The following is a 23,831-nucleotide window of genomic DNA, read 5'->3' on the forward strand; positions in this document are numbered from 1 at the left end:
GGTTTCTATACCAAAACTCAGACTAGATATGTTAATGAGGTTAAGACAATTTAGGATCTCTTGACGTAGTCTTCAAAAGAAGATTAGTTCAAGACAAGGTTTTAGGCTAATAGAGTACAATTAGCTACTGTTGTTTCAATACAGTAGCTGTTGTTCGTTCGGGGGTGGGGGATGGTGGCCAGTGTCACTGAGGAAAGATAACGGATGCTGTCTAAAACGTCTGACTGTTTCAAAATTTTATCCAGTTGCTTGAGGGACTATTTTTGACGTACCTTACTACCTGGATGTCTAACCTTCATCAACATACATCTAAATTCTTTATTCAAATACCAACCTTGCAGACATACAAACGTTAGCCTGGATAGCGTTGATATTTACATCAAAACGGAGACTTGATACATGGACGCTCTTATTCCTTGCTGCTCAGTTTTTAAAACCATCTGATGTTAGTATAACACAAAAGTTTGCTACCTTCGTCGATTGATTGTAGTGGGAAGTCATTACCAATAGTGAATGCTATCTCTACATTTGTTACAAATCAAGTACACTTATTTCAACGCTTTAAAAAACACTTGCCTTACTTGTAAATTGCTCACAATGTCAGAACAGATCTTTTTTGAGTTTCATATTCAATGTAGTTAACTTTATATAAAATACCTCTATTGTCAGAACAGATCTTTTTTGAGTTTCATATTCGATGTAGTTAACTTTATATAAAATACCTCTGTATCATCCATCTCTTATAAATAAAGCACTTCGGACCACTATTAAGCATGCCTTTGAATAAAACATGCTCATGATTTTTATTTGTGCTGACGGATTCCCGATAGACCGAACGCGCTCCAAGAAATTATCTATCTGCCACGGCAAGTAAGAAACAGTACATGGCGCTTTGGTACTTACTGATTGTTGAGTGTCTCTAATGACACATGCGGCATCCTTTGATCCTTCTAATAACGAAGTAAGCTATTGTTCTTTCTGACAGGTAGAGATGGATAACGTCTCACTATCTTGTAGAAGCATCCCTTTATTACGCATTGCGATGCTTTTTGTCATAAATCACTGAAGAGTAAGATTACAATCGATGCGTTTGCAAAGGGCCTGCTGTAACTGACATTTTATTTCACGTTTTTACGCAATATTTGCCTGTAACACCACAGCACTGTTCAAAATAAATGTGGTCTTAGTCATAGTCGTAGCCAGCAGTTACGGTTTTTGTAACGGGAAGATTTAGCCTCTACCAGGCTCCGCGCGATCGCTGGGATAGTAGTAGATATCTGCCAAATAGAGTGAATAGTATGCCAAGGGTAGTCCGCTATACAGTGAAGCTCAATAGGCGATGCGGAGCCTGGTAAAGGCTAGAGAAGATCTACTAAGAGTTTGCTTCCAAATAAGATCTTCGTCGTGAGGTTTACACACCATTTCAAGTGTTATTTGCTGACATAACTATAAAATAGACTCTGAGTCGTCCAGATGTATCCCCATCTCGGTCCCCCGAAAGTGCGAAATGGAACGAAATGGAACGAAATGGAACGAAATGGAACGAAATGGAACGAAATGGAACGAAATGGAACGAAATGGAACGAAATGGAACGAAATGGAACGAAATGGAACGAAATGGAACGAAATGGAACGAACTAAAACAACATATGTAACATTATGAAATGAAATACCAGTAGATAGCGAATTATTAGGGGTAGACCGGAACAGGAAGCATTTTAAATACAGAAGTGAGTGGTAAATACATAATATAACGTGTTTTATTTCTTGAATCTATGTAATAATATTAAATACAACGTTTTTGTCGCGTTTGTGTGGCTAGATCCTTCCCTGAAAATGGAGGCGCCGCGTGCAAAGAGATCCGCCGCTCTTGCTTGTGTACCAACGATCTGCAAATGAACTGCTGCAAATAGCAGGGAAAACAAGCAAACCGAAATAGTATTGCAGAAGTTGATGGTAACATTGCATCTCCAAGAGGGCATGAGGCAAGCGTAATCTTATTATGTATACAGCTAGCGTGTTTGCGTGTTGTGTGAACCGTGAAATACATGCATTGCTCGTTCACACCCTCCCTTTGTTTTGTCGTGAACAAGGAAGCATAAATGTCTCCAGGGGACTCCACGTCCGTGTTTGAATGGAGTGTGAAATGTGTGAAATGTGTGACGCGCCGCAGAGCTTCATTTAAATATCATTAACGGAGGGGTCCATTCAGGGGTCAGGGGTCTGACTTTAAGCCGAACAATTGGAAAGATATGCATATGCTACGTACCAGTTATGGGCTAAAACCGTATTTAAATAAATGGAAAGTCGGGGTTTGATTCAACCTGTCGGCAGCACGCCCACAGTTCCGTCGCGCTGGCAACAATGCCGGTTTATTTGTATGCGGGGCTCCATTTGGGGGAGAGATTTATAGATAATAAAATAACGCTTGCCTCATGCCCTCTTGGTGAATTATGAGATGCACTGTTACCACCAACTGTATAATCTAGTCCTAACTTTGATACTCAGTTCCGTTTGCTTGTTTTCCCTGCTATTTGCAGCAGTTCATTTGCAGATCGTTGGTACACAAGGAAGAGCGGCGGATCTCTTTGCACGCGGCGCCTCCATTTTCAGGGAAGAATCTAGCCACACAAACGCGACAAAAACGTTGTATTTAATATTATTACATAGATTCAAGAAATAAAACACGTTATATTATGTATTTACCACTCACTTCTGTATCTAAAATGCTTCCTGTTCCAGTCTACTCCTTATACTTCGTTATCTACTGGTATTTCATTTCATAATGTTACATATGTTGTTTTAGTTCGTTCCATTTCGTTCCATTTCGTTCCATTTCGTTCCATTTCGTTCCATTTCGTTCCATTTCGTTCCATTTCGTTCCATTTCGTTCCATTTCGTTCCATTTCGTTCCATTTCGTTCCATTTCGTTCCATTTCGTTCCATTTCGTTCCATTTCGTTCCATTTCGCACTTTCGGGGGACCCATGTATGATACATTAGGACCTTGTAACGGCTCCCTTGGAAATCAGCTACCATGTTAACTGAAGGGACCACCGTAAAGATCAATAAACATGGCTCGTCATGTTCCCATCATATATCACTGCATGAAATCTGGCCTTTAAGCCCATCTTAAAGCATGCGTAAAGGTCATGTTTCTTCACTCCAGTGGAAAGTATGCTTATACGGATTTTATGCAGTAACGAGTGGATTGTATGCTCAAGCACACGCTTGTAGCCTACGTATGTGAATGATCTTTTAAGGTAACGGCAGATGACGAGTCACCGCAATCCTTTGATCCAGGCTTTTCTGAGCCATCAGCTACAACACCCATACATAACATCATCACGTCATTTGATCTCCAGTCTTCCTCCTTCGTAAATATTTAATCGCGCACGATGCTAGATGACCCGAGGAAACACCAAGCAAGGAAATGTGACTGGTTTGAAATATTGAACTTCTGTATCTGGGGGCAGTTTTGATTCTATCTCACCATGTCTTTGACGCGTCCCTGAACAATGTGAGATAAAGAGCTTGTCAAAACAGAACGGGATGAAATCTTGGCCTGAAGCCAAATTCACGGGCCGTTAAACTTACAAAAAGCCCATCGTAGAAGGCTTTGGGCAAGCGATGGTTATTACGCAATCATTCACCCATATCCCATAATGTACACGTTCTTATACAGAATAAATGAACGTCAAAATTTGGGTTATTTTGGCAATTAAGCTTTACGGCCATAATGGTCTATGTTATGGTTCTATTATGTAGAGAGACGCCAGCCAACTGATGGCTCTATAACTAGGTTATAAGTCACCTGGGGGCAATTTTGCAATAATGGATGAATATGAGTTGTCGTCATTGGCCGTCTTTGAAGCTACCAACTATAGTAAATCTACAGCAGATGTCCTTCAAGTCATTTTAATAAGGATGATATAGAGGCATATGACAAGTTTTTGTTACTCATGGACCGAAGAGAGCTTCACTTTTAAAGACTTGCTCGTAACTTTAAAAAAAAAAAGATTGAACGTTTTTGTTAATGCCATGGCGAGCTTCTAAATCCTGTCGATAAATACTATCATGGTTAAGTACGGAAAGTGACTAGGATATATGATTTAGTTTCAAAAGTGAAGATAGCTTCACTTTAAAAGACTTGCTCGTTACTTGAAAAAACAACAGACTTGGGCGTTTTTGTTAATGCCATGGCGAGCTTCTAAATCCTGTCGTTAATTACTATCATGGTAAAGTACGGAAAGTGATTAAGATAGATAATTTTTTTTTTTTGGTGACCCGGTTCTTAGTGTCAATGCTAAATGCAAAACATGAAGAGGCTACGATACTGTCTATTGTATGACAGGGATAAAAGGATACACATGGTCTTAGTGGTAAGTATATTCTGTAGTCCTAAGGTACGTAGTGTAAAGGAAACCCAAGCAATATCAGGGCCCTAAAATCAGATTTTGAGAGTCAATTTATTTAGTAATTTCTATACATGATTAGTTCAAATAACACTATCACAATGTATAGCAACGTCCATGATGCTGAATTACGACGTCGTTGTGATGCCAGAACTCACTGAAAAACGTCGCCGGGGTTTTTGTAGGCTCGCGAAACTAAGAGAATCATTGTACGGTACGTTTTTGCACGGTTTTAAAATGCTCAAAGTATAAAGTTTTCACGCGAATGTTCTAAATAGTGTTAGTAAATGTCACTGCCATAAAGATAATTATCCACATTTTTAAAAATTTATTTCCATATTTTGGGCCCTAATATGCCTTCTTTGCTTAAAGTATTGCCCACTGAGATAACGATATTTACCTGGTTGTATGGGTTGATAGTGATTGACGTGTATTGATTTATAGCAAAGGGAAATCACAGAAATGTATTTTTGGTATTAGAAGGGAAGCCAGAAATTTTCAAACATGACTGGCATCCCTCCAGGAAAACCGTCTCCTTCTAAAATATGCAGAAGCCACATTGATATTTTATTCATGAGCGGAAATGGGCTTTGTGTGCTTTGAGATGAATATTAACGAAAAAGAATGGCCTGTAATCTTGTAATCATGACTGGCGACCTTGAACGTGGCATTCATGGTGAGTTCGCGTTGACCTCAATTACGCCTACGCACCTGCTAAGGTCATATCATCACATCTGTCAGACATTCTAGTCGGACAGGTGTGTTTAAACAACAGTTTAAATTGTCGTGACGGCTTCTATTCATTGATATAAACGTTTACCAAACCACGGCAGTAATTTCCTTGTCTTGTAGGAGCTAATTAGTAGTTTTCTTTTTTCCAATTTCCTAAAGTTTGAAATGATTTTATTAAATGACGTCCTTGAGTGGTGTGTATTGCTCTTGACTATTCAATCATGCAAATAAAGTCCATCAAGACTTTGAATTGAGAGCAAGTATTTGATGAACTTTTATGTACTTAAATATTAATTAACTTGCAGGAAAGAGTGCCTCACCCCCTCACATTAATGTACGTTATTTTTAAATGCTCAAAAAACGTTTTGCATGGTAGACTGTGAACGCCAATTCAATTGGAGAAATTATCACGATTTCAACGATATTACAAATCAACATTGCCAGAACTCCTACCATAATTATCAATGCCTGACTTTAATCAATCCTATATCAATTCTTAAAAATTGGAAGAAATCCACGTCAATGCACTTACCAGCTAAATGACAAAATGAATTAATTTGATGAATGAAGTTCGCGTTATAAATCAATAAAATCAATATGACACCATGCATTCTATGCGAAGATCATGATTTTGTTATGTAAATAGCTTTGGGGTCAAGGGATAATTACGTTATCAGAGGAATGCAAGAGGCTTGTTGGGGCTATGGTCTATTACCAGGTTCCTCTTTTAGTAGATATTCAATTACTATTTTTATGCGTGCTAATTCTGTATATGTGTACGTAACTAATCATGTTTGCATTGAAAAAAATGTTAAATTTTCAAACACAACGGATAAATTCATATTTTTGTTGCGTCTAGACAACCCTTGTATAAGAAACATGATCTGTTCATACATTTACACATGTACAAAGAAGCGAGAAGAAGTTGACTCTACTGGACTAGCTTAGCTTATCACTTTTGTCTACTATGTATGTTTAAACTATGTACTGTATATATTTCTATGTATATGTCACTTACATGTTAGTTAGGGTTATGTTAGACGACCCTAATCTAGCCCCTCGGGGCACGAATGTACAATAAAGGTCTTCATTAATCCATTTAAGAAAAAAAAGTCTAGCAGGCTAAAACTTGTGCATATAAAGCTAGTGCTTGCATTTATACCAAGCTTCTCTCCAAAACTTTTTGATAATTTCGTACAAAGGCGCCAAATAGCATAGTCCAGACAAAGTTTTCACCCTCGGCGTGTATTCAAATGCTAGCTTAACATGTACAAGTTCTAACATATTTTAATTGGGATGTTGCTAGGTCCATTCACGTGTAAACAAAACGGGATACTGTGCGGGGTAGAGACCATGGCCTCTGGACGTACACTGCCCCAAGTAACTACCAACTTTGAGCTGTCTTATGACACCTACGGCAAATTATCTATTGCCTTTGGTACTTGAGGGATGGAATAGGTCTCAAATGACACGCCGGATAAAAATGGTCACAGAAATGATGATAAATTATAGCCTCGGTTTATACCATTGGTCAATAAAGCGATTTAAAATGGCCTTCAACCTTGAAATTTCCAATATAGTTGCAGTCAAACGGGAGTAAAATATATAAAGAAAATACTGTAAATGAAATAAAGTTCGCGTGGTTTTTATTTCGCGCTAAGGCGAAAATGGAGCGTTCGCGGTGGTTTTAAGCTCGCGGCAGCGCTATAGAAACATACTGCTATATATATATATACATATATATATATATATACAGTATTGGACACAAGTGTTTGCGGTGGCTTTAAGTTCGCGGTGAAACGGTCGCCGCGAAAACCGCGAACATAAAACAACCGCGAACATTTCTGCATTTACAGTATGTTAGACTATGACGAAATTCTTCGTTGTACAGGGGGCGAAAATTGCTGCAAGCAATGGCTCTACGCCAAACTTCTTGAAAAGATATCGAACCCCTTTAGCTTTGGGTATCACAGATTCGAATTTACTGCTGCAAAGGCTTCTGTTCTGCTGTTATGACGGAATTTTTCGCTACACAGGGGGCGAGACTGGCTGCAAGCAATGGCTCCACGCCAAACCTCTTGAAAAGAAATCGAACCCTTTGGGTCTCACAAAGACTCGAATTTACTACTGCAAAGGCTTCTGTTCTGCGGTCTCAGCACTGCTCAGCATTGAACGCTAGATCTCTCGGATAAAGAGCTAAGAACTGTGTTGACAGCACATTCTTTTTTCTGGATATGAGCAGTGTTGATTATGCACGTTATGTACACAACAGGGACCAGACCTTGTGACCTCAAGATAATACAGGCAGATCCTCTCACCATTACGTGATTCATCAATGATACAGACTGATTTTCATTACCTCCGTGAAAATTGAAGGTATTGTTTTTTGCGTGTCTGTTGGTCTGCCTGCTTGTCTGTTTGTGTTTCCGGGTATTTGTGGTCAGCATATATTTGAAACCTTCAGATATATAAAGTAATGATATTTAGTGGATAGCAAGGATGTTATAGGGGTTGGAAAGATGAAGGTCAAGGTCAATTTTAGCCCCTTGGTGGATGACATTGGTACTGCAGCAAAACTTCCAGTTTTTTTTCTATCTTTTGTCCTGAATATGCTATAGCCTTGATTTTTTTTGGAGGAAGATAGATTTGCATGTAAGGAAGAAGTGGTGTGGGTTTGGACCCCCTAGTTTGAAGATATGGTGATGTGAACATATGCGATATAAAAGCACATGGTAATTCTCCTCAGCCAACATCAACAAGACCTTGTAAAGGAAACTCTTTGTCTGTAATGTTTTCAACTCCACACCAAAGGAGACATTGTGAATAAAGACGTCACGGGAAGAAATGGCCTCGGATCCTGACGTATCCGGACAAGAGAACTCTGAGATCCGGAACCTCAGATCCGTAAGAATCCAGACGGTTACGGGGGCCGTATTATACTAAAACAACTCAAAATTACCTACCTTAAACTAAATATGCAAGTGGTACACTAATGTGGTATACCACTGGCACATGTAAGTTAATTCAGGTAACTTGAGTTGTTTTAGTACAATACGGCCCCCGTATCTGTCTGGATTCTTACAGATCTGAGGTTCCGGATCTCCTAGTTCTCCTGTCCGGATACGTCAGGATCCGAGGCCATTTCGTGTAGTGCGTCCTATTCGGTTTCATCGACAACTCTATTGGCATAGACCCCATCCCTCCGTGTTATTTCCAGATGGCAGTTTATTGGGTGCCATCAATCGACGTATTCCGTATTCTACACCATTGTTTCTGGGAGATATTGGTTAAAGCGAACATAATGGCCGTTGTTATAGGTTCTGCCATGAATTGCGTCCGGTCCTTGTGGGTCATTGGCGTACATAAAGCACCGGTGGCAAATGAGATGGTGAGTTTAGTGACCGATTTATTGTGTAGATACAGCCGTTAAACTCCAATATAACCAGCTAAGCATCATGTTAGGACATGTTTCCCATGTGAAACCGTAAACAGACAGGGCATGGTGGGTCAGGGCATTATATAAAGACCAGCCCCTACTGTGATGATCTCAGAAAATACGTCAAAACTTTATCTATGTTCCTATTGGCATTCCTATAAAAGTATGGTTTCATACGGAATCCTTAGTACTTAGTATAGAGGTGTGATTTTAGATGATATTTTCATCTGATGTACGAGCAAGTTAGAACCGGCGTTACTTCAACGCCGTAGATGAATCATAATCTTAAATGTACATGCTATCACTACAAAAGTCTGTGGAAATGCATTCTACATGTAAGTAAACCTATCGTTACCTTGTTTCATTTCTAGTTTCCTATTTAAAGAGTCGACATTCTAATTTTGATGCGCGGAATAGAACGATACAAAAGGGCATCATAGTAGTCATCGCTGCCGCCATTGGCAAGACCTCTATCAACTGCCATAGACTTAATTTACATGCAGATCTAACGGTGGCTATAAGAGTGTATCCAACTGGCAAAGGAAGCTTTCGTGGATATGAAAACTCCTTCTGTCAGTTGTAAACGGTCTCTGTCACCGTTAAATCTGTTTGGAGATTACCATAGACTAGCAAATTTCAATGTGGTCAGTAAAACAACTGTTGCATGGTCAAATTACTAGAATCGTTATTCAGTCTTTATGCATTCGATTTCAGTAAATACGTCCACAAGACTATCAGGGAAGAAATAGATACGATTTGTAAGCCATAGTCGTGTTGCAAACCTGATCTCTTTAATGACATGGTGCATAGAAAAGGCCATATTGCTTAATGAACGGTTTTATATGCAGTTCTACTTTGCGGTCACGAAGATGTGATCACGGACAATCAGGTTGGTCGTTGTAGGTTGAAACTGGGTACATGATAAATGATAGGCTTTAAGGGGGACTCAATCCCATCATAACGGTCCGCACTATTAGTTTGACATGGTTAAAGTTTTATCCTTCTTGTCCATCATCTTCCCTAGAACTATTGATCGAAGAAGCAAAATGTGCAATGGAGTTATCAATTGTTAGCCCTGTTTATGTTCGGGAAGAAAGTACATTGCTTTATAAAACCACATCACATTTAGGAAGGCCTACCATTACATTATTTTAAGCTTCTTTTTTCTCTACAAATGTGTATTTAGAGATATGTATTTTAAGCTTCTTTCTCTCTACAAATGTATATCTAAAACCAAACGTGAAAAAAATGTTATTTCGTACAATGCAGTGGGGCTATAATTTTTTGGGTAACTGCACTTCATAGTTGTCCTGTAGCTGGCAATGAATGGAATCACCAAATACATGAAGATACTTTTAATCTATTTTTATTGCCCATATTCTATCGTTATTTTACGTTCTATAATAGTTGCTTCTACCATTACATCGACGCGAATAATTGCAAATTTATCTAAACCCATTTTATTATTTTTCATAGTGTTGCCAAAAGCCCCGTTTCTCTTAGTCATACAAAAAGTAGAAAAAAAAAGGCATTACAATTCCCTGATGGACACTCTATTCCAAACATTCGAAGACTGCAAAACCCCTTGGCCTATGAAACCTAATTTTCCATCCGTGTTTATTAGCTTTTATAACCTACACTTGGTAGCAAAAGTAGCAATAAAGAACTTGAATAATGACATCGATCAAGCCAGTGGATTGTAAGATGGCACAACAACTGGGGCAGAACTGCAATTCCCCACAAGACTGGAGAGAAGGGTCAAACATTTATCTTTCAAGCACCCATGCTGCTGGGGGAATGGCGTGTCCTCATATTCAATGTGTGTAAAATCGAACCTCAACGGCCAAACCCACCGGCAGAAAGGCCGCAAATGCCAATTTGTATGAATAAAACATTTTATGGCCTCTTTCCATTCTTCAAGCGGACAAGTTGACTGGATCAGAGCTAGCTATAGTTTCAAAACCTATGTAGAGATACGTAAATAACTATAAAACATGAAGATCATAGCTCCATAAGTTTATGATATCAATCATTTCACTGAGACACATTAATAATAAGTGTTTCTATTTATACGCTTTATACAACGTTTGTAACATCAGTATACGATTCTGATATTTGAAGAATTTTGGGGATATCAAGAAATGGTCGCAACTCGCTGGCATCGCATGGAAAATATCAAACGTCCCTACGTTACGTAAATCATTTTATATCAATTTTTCCACTAGGACGCGTTTCAAATTGATATATTATTACTGCAACGGTTGTTGAACATGCACATCTGATATGACACGCCGTGTACCATGTAGTGGGGCGTCTTCAACAACATTGAACATCATGGTTGTTTGACACTGATCGATGATGATTGATTGATTAATTGACCTGTCTAATAGAATCTTCTACGTAATGTGAACGACTTGCTTCTTAAGATCCTATCTAAGTGGCAATCCTCAAGACGTACATGATACTTTAAAACACCTAACCCGCCACAACACGATACTAGCACAGTTCTAGTCCTATGTTTATTTCTTTGTTCTCTTTATTGGTATTTCAAAAGGAAAGTATACATTCAAATAATATGCATAAGCTGGACATACATGGTTCACAAAAAAAACTAAATAAATCCAGGACATTGTGTACAGAAGTAGTACACACAAAATAAACAATAGTCTCCCTTAGAATTTCAAGTATCATTTGCCACCAATCACCATTGTTTATGAAGTATCAGATGAATATCAGTATTAGTATCTAAATGCTATGTTTGTTTAAGATAGACTGTTGATTGCCGTAAAGCCCGTTAACTATAGCTTAAATACAAATGGGAGCTGTTCAAATCCCTTACTTTGGGACATGGTATCTAACGCAGTTACCGGATTGATAGACCGTTTCAAGCCCATGATTGTTATCTGAAGAAGTAATTGTGACAGTGGTTAATCAATAGATGCTATCTGAGAAGAACCTCTTGCTCATCTTCACTGGACAAGGAGGCTGAAATTAGAAGACAATACAGATGATTTTCAGATGTCAAGATTTAAGAATATATATCCCTTCTGTCATCAAACTTGCATGATTTGATATGAAAGAATTACGTGAAATATTCTGCTTTTACGTTTCAAATAAGCTTGCTACTGCTAGAAAAAGCCTAGATGTTTTGGGCCTTAGATTCATTTTGTTGCAAAAACTATCTAATCAAATTTTCCCACAAATCTATTGCTCTGTCTTAGTGCATTCTCACGCTGGATGCCTTTTACTTTGACATCGAAGAAAACCCGATAAAATGCCATTAACGATGTACATATGGTCTTTCAAAAGGTCAGAGGATGATTTCGCACCCTGACCTATTCTCTAACTCATGTCACCAGGCAAGCTACGGCAAACTTACACCGTGCAGCAGACGACCTTTCGAAGCAATTTGTTTAACGTACAAGGCGGTGAGATTCCACAGCTGGTACCACGCACTTAATCTACACGAATTGTCGGGGTCGACCTATAAACTTTCTGTATGCTCTCTAAACAGCTCCGAGCTTAACACCTCTTGGATATGACCTTTCTGCCTGAACCTACTGTTGTACAAAATGTATTACTTAGCCAGTCAGGGCAACACCCCTCATTATCCCTGTAGTAGCTTATCCCTAGGGATAATAAATATTATCTAGAATGGCGCCATTTATGCAAGCAAATACATAATGTTTACCTTCACATGGTCTAGCTTAAAAAGCTACTGCTCTGTTTTTTCTTACTCAAACACATCCATATATGTGGTGACCAGACCTTCCAGCTCTGTCCTGCCACTTGCTACATCATTTAATCGTATACTCTCCAAGCAGAGGTTTCGGTCGAGTAGGGTAGGAGTGTCCGGGATTTTTACGTGAAAGGAGAGAGACGTTAAAAATCCCGGACACTCCTACCCTACTCGACCGAAACCTCTGCTTGGAGAATGATTTAATCGAACACCACAGAGTTCTGCCACTTTACCAGTAACCATGGTAACAGCCATCTGGTCCAGGTCATCGACCATTATTTGTTTCACACTGACCTAATATGTTTCGACCGGAAGACGAAGACGAAGAGCAAAAAACAACAACACGTTTTCCTCACCCTATGGAATAAACTAGAGAAACTATATTCCTGTCTCCATCTCTACAACGGGACCAAGGAACATAACACCAACTAAATGCTGGATTTTACGGTGCGAACAGTCCTAAGGACGAACAGTCCTAAGTAAGAACAGTACTAAAATCACACCCCGTAAAATCACACCATTGAGACAACAATTGAAGATACATCTAAAACTCCTGCTGATCAAGATTTTATCAAATTGGACTCAAGGCCCAACATTCTAGCCTCCAATATCTACAACGAAGTACTTGGGCCTGAAATGTATACATATTGACAAATTGTGAACTATGTGGCGCCCAGAATTGTCTTTTGAGAATGTCGCAGTACGGCCATACTGTCATTACAATGAAGAGCAATTGTACCCATAGGGGAGAAATCTAACGATTTCCTCTGCCAGTGAGTGTCTAAATAATCCCGTGGAGAGATGGATAGGATGAAATATTCAACGCCAGAAGATACACTTATCGAACGACGCTCAAAAAGGTGATAACGTTAGTTCCCCCCAGACTGGAAACGCAATGATAACAACATGATAACGCCCAAACAATATATTTTGGTTGTACTGTGCGCATCGCTGGCCTCAACCCTTTTTTTTACAGGACTATAGTTTTTGTGAACACAGGATGTATGATAATACGTTTCTCGTGTTATTTCTAGATCATAACTTGTGCACAAAAGCGAATTCAGCCCGTTTTTTCAACCTGATTCTAATACCAACTCTTATCTCAAGATAGTCGTCTTCGAAGACCTTTGCACTTTAAAGGTCTCCAGAAACCCTCTAAGGCCCTACAAGTTCTTTCAACCTATCTCTTTGGCAAGGTTACACTCAGAATATGTGTCGACCAGGCAGAAACTCATCAAGGGCAAACTTGGCAGCCATTCAACAAGACCTTGCGCGGGTGGATTGTCGTGAGAAACTTTGGGTTATCAAACTCTTCAATCATGAAAGAGACCTCTAGGAGTGTTGTGGTTTCCAGGGAGCTCACAGTTCGAAAGGCAACCTCGGGTCATCTGTAGCTGCTGATTTGATTCCAAAGCAGTGGCAAGGATCAAGCCAAAATTGATTCTTCGTCTGAGGAAGTACAATGCCATGTTCAAGGCGAAGCTCGTCAACTCCTAGCATCATTGCTTGACTGCGGGGTACTGATTTTCGGAAGCCACTTTACAGACGTGATAAAAGAAAAGATCGATGTGAAGAATTGCTCCAACCCCCACAGAAATGCATTAACTGTAATCCTGTCAAAGTTACCAGAGATCATGTAGATGCTTTAGCTCTAGCCATTATAGAAGTTAGAGGCTCTATGGCAATGCAGGTTCTAAGCGTTATGAACGAGGGGACTTAGATCTAACGTTAGATCATCACACGTATTGTACTTACACATGAGTGCCATAAAACAGTGTAAAAATTTACTTTAAGCGACTAGGAAATGAGATAATAAATCTTGCTCTTTTATTTTAACAATAGCAAAGCCCATGGTATCAGATGTTGCAAGTAGATCAGTCTCCTTGCTTCCGGGGATCAAACCCGGGCCCGCCAGTACACAAGCCGCGCGCCATAACCGCTGAGCTAAAAGGTCCGGGCCGATTAGACTGTTCAGTTAGTGGCGCTTAAACCCACCTTCATACAGTTTACAAAAGGACCCAAGATAAATGTTTTTCGTGCTTCTTCTTCACAATTTCAAAGTACAATGAATCTGTACTCGCATTCCTATTTTGTAGCTGCTCACGGATTAGAAATATTTCCCATTCCACTGTAGTCTAGAATATCTCTCTGTATGGTCCCATCGTTTAGCCAGGCGTGGCAAGCGCACCCTCCTTTATCAGCGCTTAAACCCGCTCGGGAAATGTTCGGCAAACCCTCGCGGTCTCAGCCCTGATTTTTTGAACGGAGATTTTGACTTCTTGGGACGTCACTGACAGTTACTCATAAATAATTAATGAGCTAGCCTTATTTGGCACAAACGGTAATTAAGTAGCGATATAAGACGTAACCTGATTGGCTGATAGCTTACCAGCGTCCTCTGCGGCTTTGCTCAAAATGAGCTTTAGCAAACCCTCTGATTGGCTGAAAGCTGTTTGGTGGTGACGTTGCCAGAAGCGTGTTCAGGGGCTCGAAAGGGCAGGGTCGCTATGGGAGGTAACGAACAAATCGGGTCTGCTGGGAGGATGGGCAAGCGAGGAAGTGTAGAGAATTCCAGAAACCTTAATTTTTAACGATGACAAGGCGTTATTTGTTACTGACTATCAGTTCGACACTCTGTGGGGGTACTACCACGGTCTGTTCTACTAACAACTATTATGTTTAATTGGAGTCTCTATGGAGAACAATCTTTAATTGCAGGGCTCACTGAAAGGCAAGTTGTGAATACAGTTTTCACATTGACATTCTGTATTACGTTTGTGAATATTAGACATCCAGGTCACGTGCACCCTCCCGAACAGGCCCGCTATCGCTCGGTAACGTTCGGTAACCTCCCATAGCGGCCCTGCCCTTTCAAGCCTGCAAAATCGCTTCTGGTGACGTGATTGACGTCATTGGCACAAACACCTCTTATTTTTGTTCTGAACCCAAAGTAGCTATGTTAGCTGATAGCTTCCCAGCGTTCTTTGCGACTTTGCTCGAGATGAGCTTTAGCAAACCCTCTGATTGGTTGAAAGCTGTTTTGGTGGTGACGTCGCCAGAGGCTTCCGGCCTACCTGAGTGGTTTATTGGCTAGAAATTACCCGTGCAATGGCAGCCAGGGCTGAATTGCTGCAGTGTTTACAATCACATAATACACAACAGATACGTATTTGCTCCACACTTGCACTTTGTGGAACTGTCGTAAGGGTTTGGCAGGCCACCATTCGGCGCAAGCAGGTGACCTCAATACGACCTTCCCCAACAGAAGTCAGGTACCCATTCACACCTGGGTGGAGTGAGGAAAGTCATGTTAAGTGCCTTTCCCAAGGGTACAACATAGAGGCATAGCAATGGTTTCGAACCCGGGATCTCTCGGTTCTGGGCAAAACTCCCGATTGCGCCACACGATGCCACTATCTATCTTGATTACTGAAAACTAATTCATAACATGCACGCTGTGATCTAAGAAAAATACCCGTTTACTCAAAATCATAACGATATTGTACATCCCAGTGCTGTAGATGGTTATCGATTGCAGGGCATATATGTATGGTCACTTCCGGAACATTAGGACCTATATGGGGTCAAGGGGGCACGCTCTAAAATCCCGGAAACGGCTATACGTTTCCGGAACATAATACGCCCTGACAAATCAGTTCCGCTGTCGTGGTTACGTGCTTCAGCCTCTGGCTGTTTGGAGAATTCAGGAATTTCTGGTGAGATATCGAACAAAGACAAGAAGCGGGCATAAGGTTTCATTCCTGTATTACTCCGAGTGGGTAAAGAATCCGTGCCCCAAAAAATGAACGGCTGCATGGACGTGTGTGTATATCGATGGGAAATTCCCTTTTAGCCAGCCCGACTGATCTCAAGCGTCAAACTGATGAAAGCTTGTTTGTAACTGAAGAAATTAACAGGTAAAGTTCGGCGGTCGCGCGCGAGGTCGGACGTGCACAGCCTGGCTTTGTAGGTGATGCGGTCGTGCGCTCTGCAGCTGGAAAGTGCCTATTTGGGTGTGTAGCTAAGGGCAGTTTGTATTTGCTATAAAAAGAGATGTAGTGTAGTGAAACTGTTGGCCTTCTTTTTTTTTACATTATCTAAGGTAGATGTTCTCACTATAAAATGAATAACATTGGTGCATTTCCTATAGCTTCATTACAAACGAGCCCATGTAAAATCCGTATTATAACATGTTAGCCTATGGGGCGAAAAAACTCATGAATGATACCTTACGTGCTTCAGATTTTGGCTGTTTGGAGAATTCGGTTATCTCTGGTGAGATATCGAACAAAAATGAGAAGCGGGTATAAAGGAGATAGATGTGGCCTTAAAAACTAGTTTATGACGGAATTGCTGGAAGCACGAAGTTAACAACGTCTACAGTCGACTACAAATGTGGTCATTTCAGGTGATGTAGGTTTTATCTTATCTTCAAGTGTAACCAAGTCCTGACATAAAAAATAGTTGCTGACTTGAGGCGACTTTATGAGTATACACATTTACGGATCAACATACGGTAAAGTATAGTCATTTTGGATGGAACTATTTATCTTGCCGAAACATAATGGACCACAATGTTATCATTATACACACGGCAAGCATTCGTTATAGATAAGGTAATTCAGTTCACTCATGGCCATGTCGATGCACCATTAAAGCACCCATTCCACTAGACTGCGATCGCACTGCGACCTCGCTACGACCTCGCTACGACCAAAATTGAAATTGTTTACTCCTTGATTTCATAATTGGAATATCATGCAAAATTCATGTAAAAGGATGGCTGAAAAGACAACAAATCACATAAAGCGTAAAAAGATTCGTTTGTTTTTTATCTTCTGTCAGGAAAATATGGTTTTGAGTGTGTTTGCGTGTGTGTTTGTGTGTTTGATGAAGGGACATTGATAGATATAAGTTATACAAATGAATACCTAATTTGCATAATAATGAGAAAATACTGTAATTCCATATTGGCAGATATCTGGAATTTTATACTTATGGCATGTGACAGTGAACATAGTTGAATATAAATGATGCAAATGTTGGCCTTATTTGCATAATATATATTTCATGGAGATTTGAGGTCTCCGAACTCTTGTTATCTATAAAATTCGTTAGGAGCTCTGTCAAATTGGTCGGTCGCAGGGACGTTTCAACCCTAGTGGAATTGGGTTGTAACATACTGATAGCAAGCCAAAGTCACAAAACGTGAAAAAGTTAAATCAGAAATAACGTTGGTACTGGGGTCAATATCTGGTCGGAAACTCATTTTGGAAGTAGTAAAAAATGACACAATAGGGACGTTTAAAACAGGAGGCATTTTTATGGTGCTGTGGTTGTGATTGGTCTGAGAGTTTCTTAACGGTCGAGGTGTGATTCAGTTTGTGGTGTTTGTTTTACTGTGAGAGAAATTGACAAATCATTAAATTGATCTTTGAATAAAACTGTAAAATTCACCACTGTTGAAAGCCCCTTGGCTAGCCTCTATAAAGGAAGCCGATGACAATGTTGTAATGTATGTGAGTGTATATGCTATGTGGCAATATTGGAGATGTTACTTTGGAGGCCAAATTGGTTTGGCAGATTAGGCATATTAAGAGAGCTCATGTATCCCTCTGGTATATTGGCATGAATCGCTAGGTGGTGCTGTAGTCACATGAAGCTCCAAACGGCGTACAAGGCAAGGTGTGCTATGGTAGTGCAATTCAGGTCATCAGCTTTAGAATTGTGTTGAAACTTCATGTGTGTGTGTGTGTGTGTGTGTGTGTGTGTGTGTGTGTGTGTGTGTGTGTGTGTGTGTGTGTGTGTGTGTGTGCGCGTGTCTATGTTTGTGCGCGTGTGCTTGTTTCCAACATTGTTTTATATATATGACAGGACGATTTTGTGCTTGTAACACAATGATTTAGTTATGATGTATCACGGTTAACGACTCCATGTTTACGGGCTGAATATATCATGGACTGGTTTCATAAATGACACGTTCACGACTATGTCATTCCTGAAATTCCACGCTACAGCTTGATTAATGTACAGATACTAAACACGCTGATTTTGGACACTACAGCAGTATTTCTAGGCCTAGGTAATATAACGTTACAGAACGACACCCCATCAGCTGTTGGCATTAATATAAGCTGGGGCCATTGCTAAAAACCTACTCTTCAAGCAGAATTTAGTCTCCAGCTTGCTACGCTGTCTAGGTTTTATACTGCATAGTGTTATAGTAAAGATCTGCCTGGACATAAATGGAAAATGGTTTAAAGGAAATTGTTATTCCCGGTAATTATTAAGAGGATAGTAAGCACCTTAAAAGAAGCCCACACCGCAAACACCACAATTATTTTACCGAGGCCTATATCCTACGGACTCTTTTTAGCATTGAAATATCGCGTACAAGGCAAGTACAGGCATAAACAGGCACTTTTCGTCCGTGAATAGTTTCATCAGGTTGGTAAGTCACTGAATGAAAAAGACTATTTTTACACAACCAAGTGATTTATTCCACCGACGTTTCGGTGACCATCTGTCACCTTCTTCAAGGCAAGCGATAATTGGTATCTGTTACACTTCTGTACGTTTGGGACCGCATGGTGATGTCAAACCCTGTGATTGTACATATGTAAATACTTTGCGTTTGGGAATGCATCTCATTAATATGTATAAGCAGCAGCATCTGTGCTGCATTGCTATGTGAACCAGTCAGAATTGCCTTGAAGAAGGTGACAGATGGTCACTGAAACGTCGGTGGAATAAATCTCTTGGTTGTGTAAAAATAGTCTTTTATATTCAGTGACTTACCAACCTGATGAAACTATTCACGGAGTCTTGTTATCATTGAAATATGGCGTTAGAAACAGGCACTTTTCTTTCCGCCCTACCGCAAAATCGTTCTCCAGGGACTAGACTCGCGTCTGGCAGTCTCATATCTTGTGTGCACAGAAATACCTCCCGCTGGGTAAAGCACAACCTGCTTCAGGTCATGTCTGAAGGAGATTTCACAAGAAAGTAAGACAGATAATAGAGTCACCGTTGAATCGCCTGATATATTTTTTATACGCCTAGTAACAATAAACACATTTTGTATCAAATACCAAGTTGTGATAAAAGTACAATCATCATCTATTATGAAATCATAACAACATAAAATGTTTTGATGCTTTCAGACTCTATGTTATTTCAGAACCATTTGCTTTTAATGTCTCTAATGTATGGCTAGTCAATAACAAACTAATGAGTACAGTCCCTTATAACTTGTCATGATGATGATAATTATTAGCAACAATGTCAATGGTTACGACAATGATTAATTGACTTTTTCTATGTACATTGTAGAATTGAAGGTTCTACCACATAGCCTCCGTTGCAGACACCCCTGTTGTTTTCTTTAGCTACAGGTTTCTTATGACGGAGTCTGCAACGGAGGCTACTGCCACAATCATACTTAATCCACAGAAAATTTTCATCGTTTTATTTTGACTTTGAAACACCACCTTCAAAACAGCGTAGCCTTTTCCTAGTCGGTAGTATCTTTGAAAATGATAAAGACAGCCATGTTACCTATACATAGACTTCAAAGTAACGTCGGCTTTATTACTTTGTCGTAATGTATATCTTGAGTGTGTTCCACTTTCTCTAATGCTTATCGTAAGCACAAGTACCGTTCTTTATCGCTTCTGGTAAAAGACAGCATCTAGTTGCCATGGCAACGATATACCTAAGTCCGTTGCCATGGGAACGTTATCGTTTCTTTATCAAAAACAATGACGTGAGACCGTTGGGGAGTTTTCTTACGTTAAGTGGTCTTGGGAGCAATATTTGGGTCTTGGGGGCAATTCTTAAGTACGTATATATAAGGTACATGGGCTTTGTTCGCTTTTTTTTGCCCTACCAATACTTAGATATTGGTTGGGGAGGGCGAGGTTTACTTTAGAAGTGGAAGGGTTATATTTTGCAGCAGAAAGTCAAATTTGGAATCTACGTGAAAACATTGAATAAATTTGTAGAATGAAGATTTGAACGTGAAGAACAATACAAGATAAAACCAGGCTGTTATGTTTAAAGAACACAACACTGGGGCCTTCTAGGGATTTAGCTTCTAAGTAAAACAAAAAATAAAATATAAAACCACTTTGTCACCTTGGGGATGCTTGAACAATTTTCTAGTGAACCAAGCCCTTGATGTTGATAAGGTGGACCATAGCTAGAGCTAGGCTGCATTAACACAAGTGCACTACTGGGAGTATTGCGAATGTAAATTGACTCGTAGAGCCCATTAAAAATACACTCCGGTAACTTCATACAAGGACGTGCTCATTTGTCCTTCACAACATCACGACTGAATTTGAGTACAAGGTGGAAATGACTTTTTTATCAGAAACAAATGATCACTAATACACGTCTCTACGTTACTGGAGTATTTTAACTCGCATGGGTAAACATGAAGCCACCACTCAACTTGCCTCTCATACCTGTACTGTACTTCTTCAATTACTAATGAGAGCATCACATGCAAAAGGTTACATAACCACGTAGAAGGTCACACCAGTAAAAATACATATACAGTTAGGATAGGCAGTCATCACTCTTTGACAACACTGAAGCCGCATAGTTTCCGTGTCAACACAGTAGTACTGGCTAGTCTTAACTCGTTTGTGACCTGTTGGTTTCGTAGTGCGAAGAGGGCCCAGTATCTATCCCTGGGGAACACCATGATTGACATTTGCAAACAGCCAAATCGTTGCACAAGGCCGTGATGGCGAGCACACGCTACGTTTAACGTCCATGGTGAGCTAGGATCGGTACTGGTATATATATTCAAAGCCCATGTATGTTCAGTCTTTATCTATAGCTAGCTGTGCTTTTCAAATCCATCTATACATCCCTCCCATAGCTGATCAGTCGTAGGAACAGCATGACATTTTACACAAAGTTTCCACCTCCCCTCCATGATAGAAAAACCTATCAGTTTGCAGCTTCGCGACTCACCCCTAGAACTTCCGGAGGATAGACAGGTGGTAAAGCCATCGAAAGTCTGTCTTTCCGTCTTCCATCTTAAGACTTATCCAGATCTCCGGGCAGCTTTCTTCTTTTTATCTACACATGTCTATCTCAGTGTATACATATACCCCCACCCGTGGAGCATTACAGTACTCTAAGACTGGGGGACGTAAATGCATAAGAGGATATACTACAAAGAAATGATACCCTTAGGAGAGTCACGTTCTGAAAGTACAGAACATTCCTTCTGCGTTGTAAATCCTTAAAATAATATATGTCCTTCAGCTAACTTTTGTCCCATTCATCTGAAGGTATATCATATTTCCGCTGTGAATGCTGAAATCCAAATACATGGTGAAGTATTCTGCTGACGGGTGTTATTTCCGTAAGTTCGCGTGAAGAGATCTAGAAAACTAATAATGTGTAGATTTTTCCTCCAGCTTACTTTTGTTCCATATATATCAAAACGTGTCTTTTATTTCCGCTGTGAATACTGAAATCCAAACGCATGGGAAAGATCTTAGGTATCTGGAGACTAGTGTTACTTTGTAGAAGAGAAAACTCTATTATTTGTACATTTGTCCTCCCGCTATTTTTTTTTAATATGTCAGAATGTGCCTTTTATTTTTGCCGTGAATACTGGAATCCAAATGCATGGGAAAGATGTTATAGCCTGGAGTCCAGCATTGTTAGTTTTGGCCCGCTCCCAAAGTCCGCTAGCCGCTAAAAGGGCTAAGCTAACAAGGCTGGACTCCAGGCTAAAGATGTTACCGTTATCTGGATAACATTGGCTTAATTTGTCTTAACATTGAGTTCATAAATGACATGTTTGAAAACCACAAATAAGATACGAAATGACTAAGAAAAATCTAAACAAAACAACGTTGATGCTAAGATTATGTTGATGAAATCTGATTGTTTGTTTACCGATTTACAAGTACACATGTCAAGTTAGTCATAAGTTACACAGACTCAAATTTTTCTCAGAAAAAGTTCAAAATCACTTTGCCATCGGCCGTTGTCCATATTTCTAACATTGAAATGCCGAACCGTTCGTACAATATATTTCAACAGCAGTGGGCTATGCAGCTGAAAAGGTTAGCATGGAAATCTACAATTCAACCAGTCATATCTCCTTTCACAGACTGTCTTTCTTCCGCCCTCTAACACCGTTAAATACCGAACACTCATCGTACGTGTCCTCCTATTGGTGTAATTACAATACGGGGGATTCCGAACATAGTTTACAACTTAGTCTTATCGCGATGTACCCGCTAGCAGACTATTAGCATTCCTAGGGCTGACTGTTTTATAATTGATACTTGTGAACCTGACTTAGATTTGGGAGAGTGCGTTCTGAAGGTGAAATATAATACCAGGTCTGAAGTCGCTGATAGCAAAGCTTAGACGAAATTCGCGGTTTCAAAGTGAAGCGAATGTTACACGAAGGACGTCCGTGCTAGGATGTTATGATTGTATGTTGACAATTTACACCATATTATGATAAAAATTGAGGCCAATTTCTTAGTCTTGAAATTAAAAGATCCGTGGATTTTGTACATTCAAAAGCGAAGGGAACAGTGAGTGTGAGTATGTGATTATTATATCCATGAAAAATGGAGATATAGTTTTGGGTGTGTCTGTATGTGTGTCTGTCTGTCTCTCTGTGTGTCTGTATGTGTGTGTGTGTTTGTGTTGTGTATAGTCAGCATAACTCAAGAACCTCTTGATGGATTACGATGATATTCAGTATGTGGGCGGGTGTTGTAAAGCCAAAATGCACGGTCAATTTTGGGCCCCCTGGTATGTGACCTTGGTACTGCAGCAGAACTTCCGTTTTTGTATCTTTTGACCTGGACGTGCTATGGTCTTGGCTTTTGGGTGGCAGAGATAGCTTGTTATATAATAAAGAATTGGTGTAGGTTTTGGCCACCTAGCAGCTTGCGCTGGAGATGCAGGGGCGTTATTGTGAAAATCTTCCAAGGAGAATAACTGAACAAAGGACCGACGGATTTTCATGATATTTTTCCGATTTGAAATCAAGTAATGTGATATTTCAGACCGTGCAGATCATGCTTTAAGATTATAAAACAATGGTCTTTTAGTACTATCAATTGCAATAGCATGTTGAAAAAGTATCTGATAAAGTTGGACTCTTTTTCTCTAAAACATAACTCTCGAATTCGAAAGCTACGATATAGAAATTATGTTAATGGTGTGAACAATTTGTCAGTGTTTTTTTTTTTGCAGTTATCAGATTTAGTCCACTAACCATCGTTAAATTTAATCATATATTTCCAGCTCATTATGCCTGTTGCTGTAACATGATTTTATGCAAATATCGGGTTTATTCCAATGACGGCATATGCAATTATGCCATTTCATTTATGATATGCCATTTCATTTATAATGGAGTGAATGGGACAAGGTTTGGGTTTTCAGAAGTGCTGGCGAATCTCCAACTTATTCAATTAGCCGTCATATTATTAGCCGGAGTCTACTCTATTTCCATG

This window comes from Branchiostoma lanceolatum, chromosome 16 (genome assembly GCF_035083965.1).
Source record: "Branchiostoma lanceolatum isolate klBraLanc5 chromosome 16, klBraLanc5.hap2, whole genome shotgun sequence".
In the NCBI taxonomy this organism is placed as follows: Eukaryota; Metazoa; Chordata; class Leptocardii; order Amphioxiformes; family Branchiostomatidae; genus Branchiostoma; species Branchiostoma lanceolatum.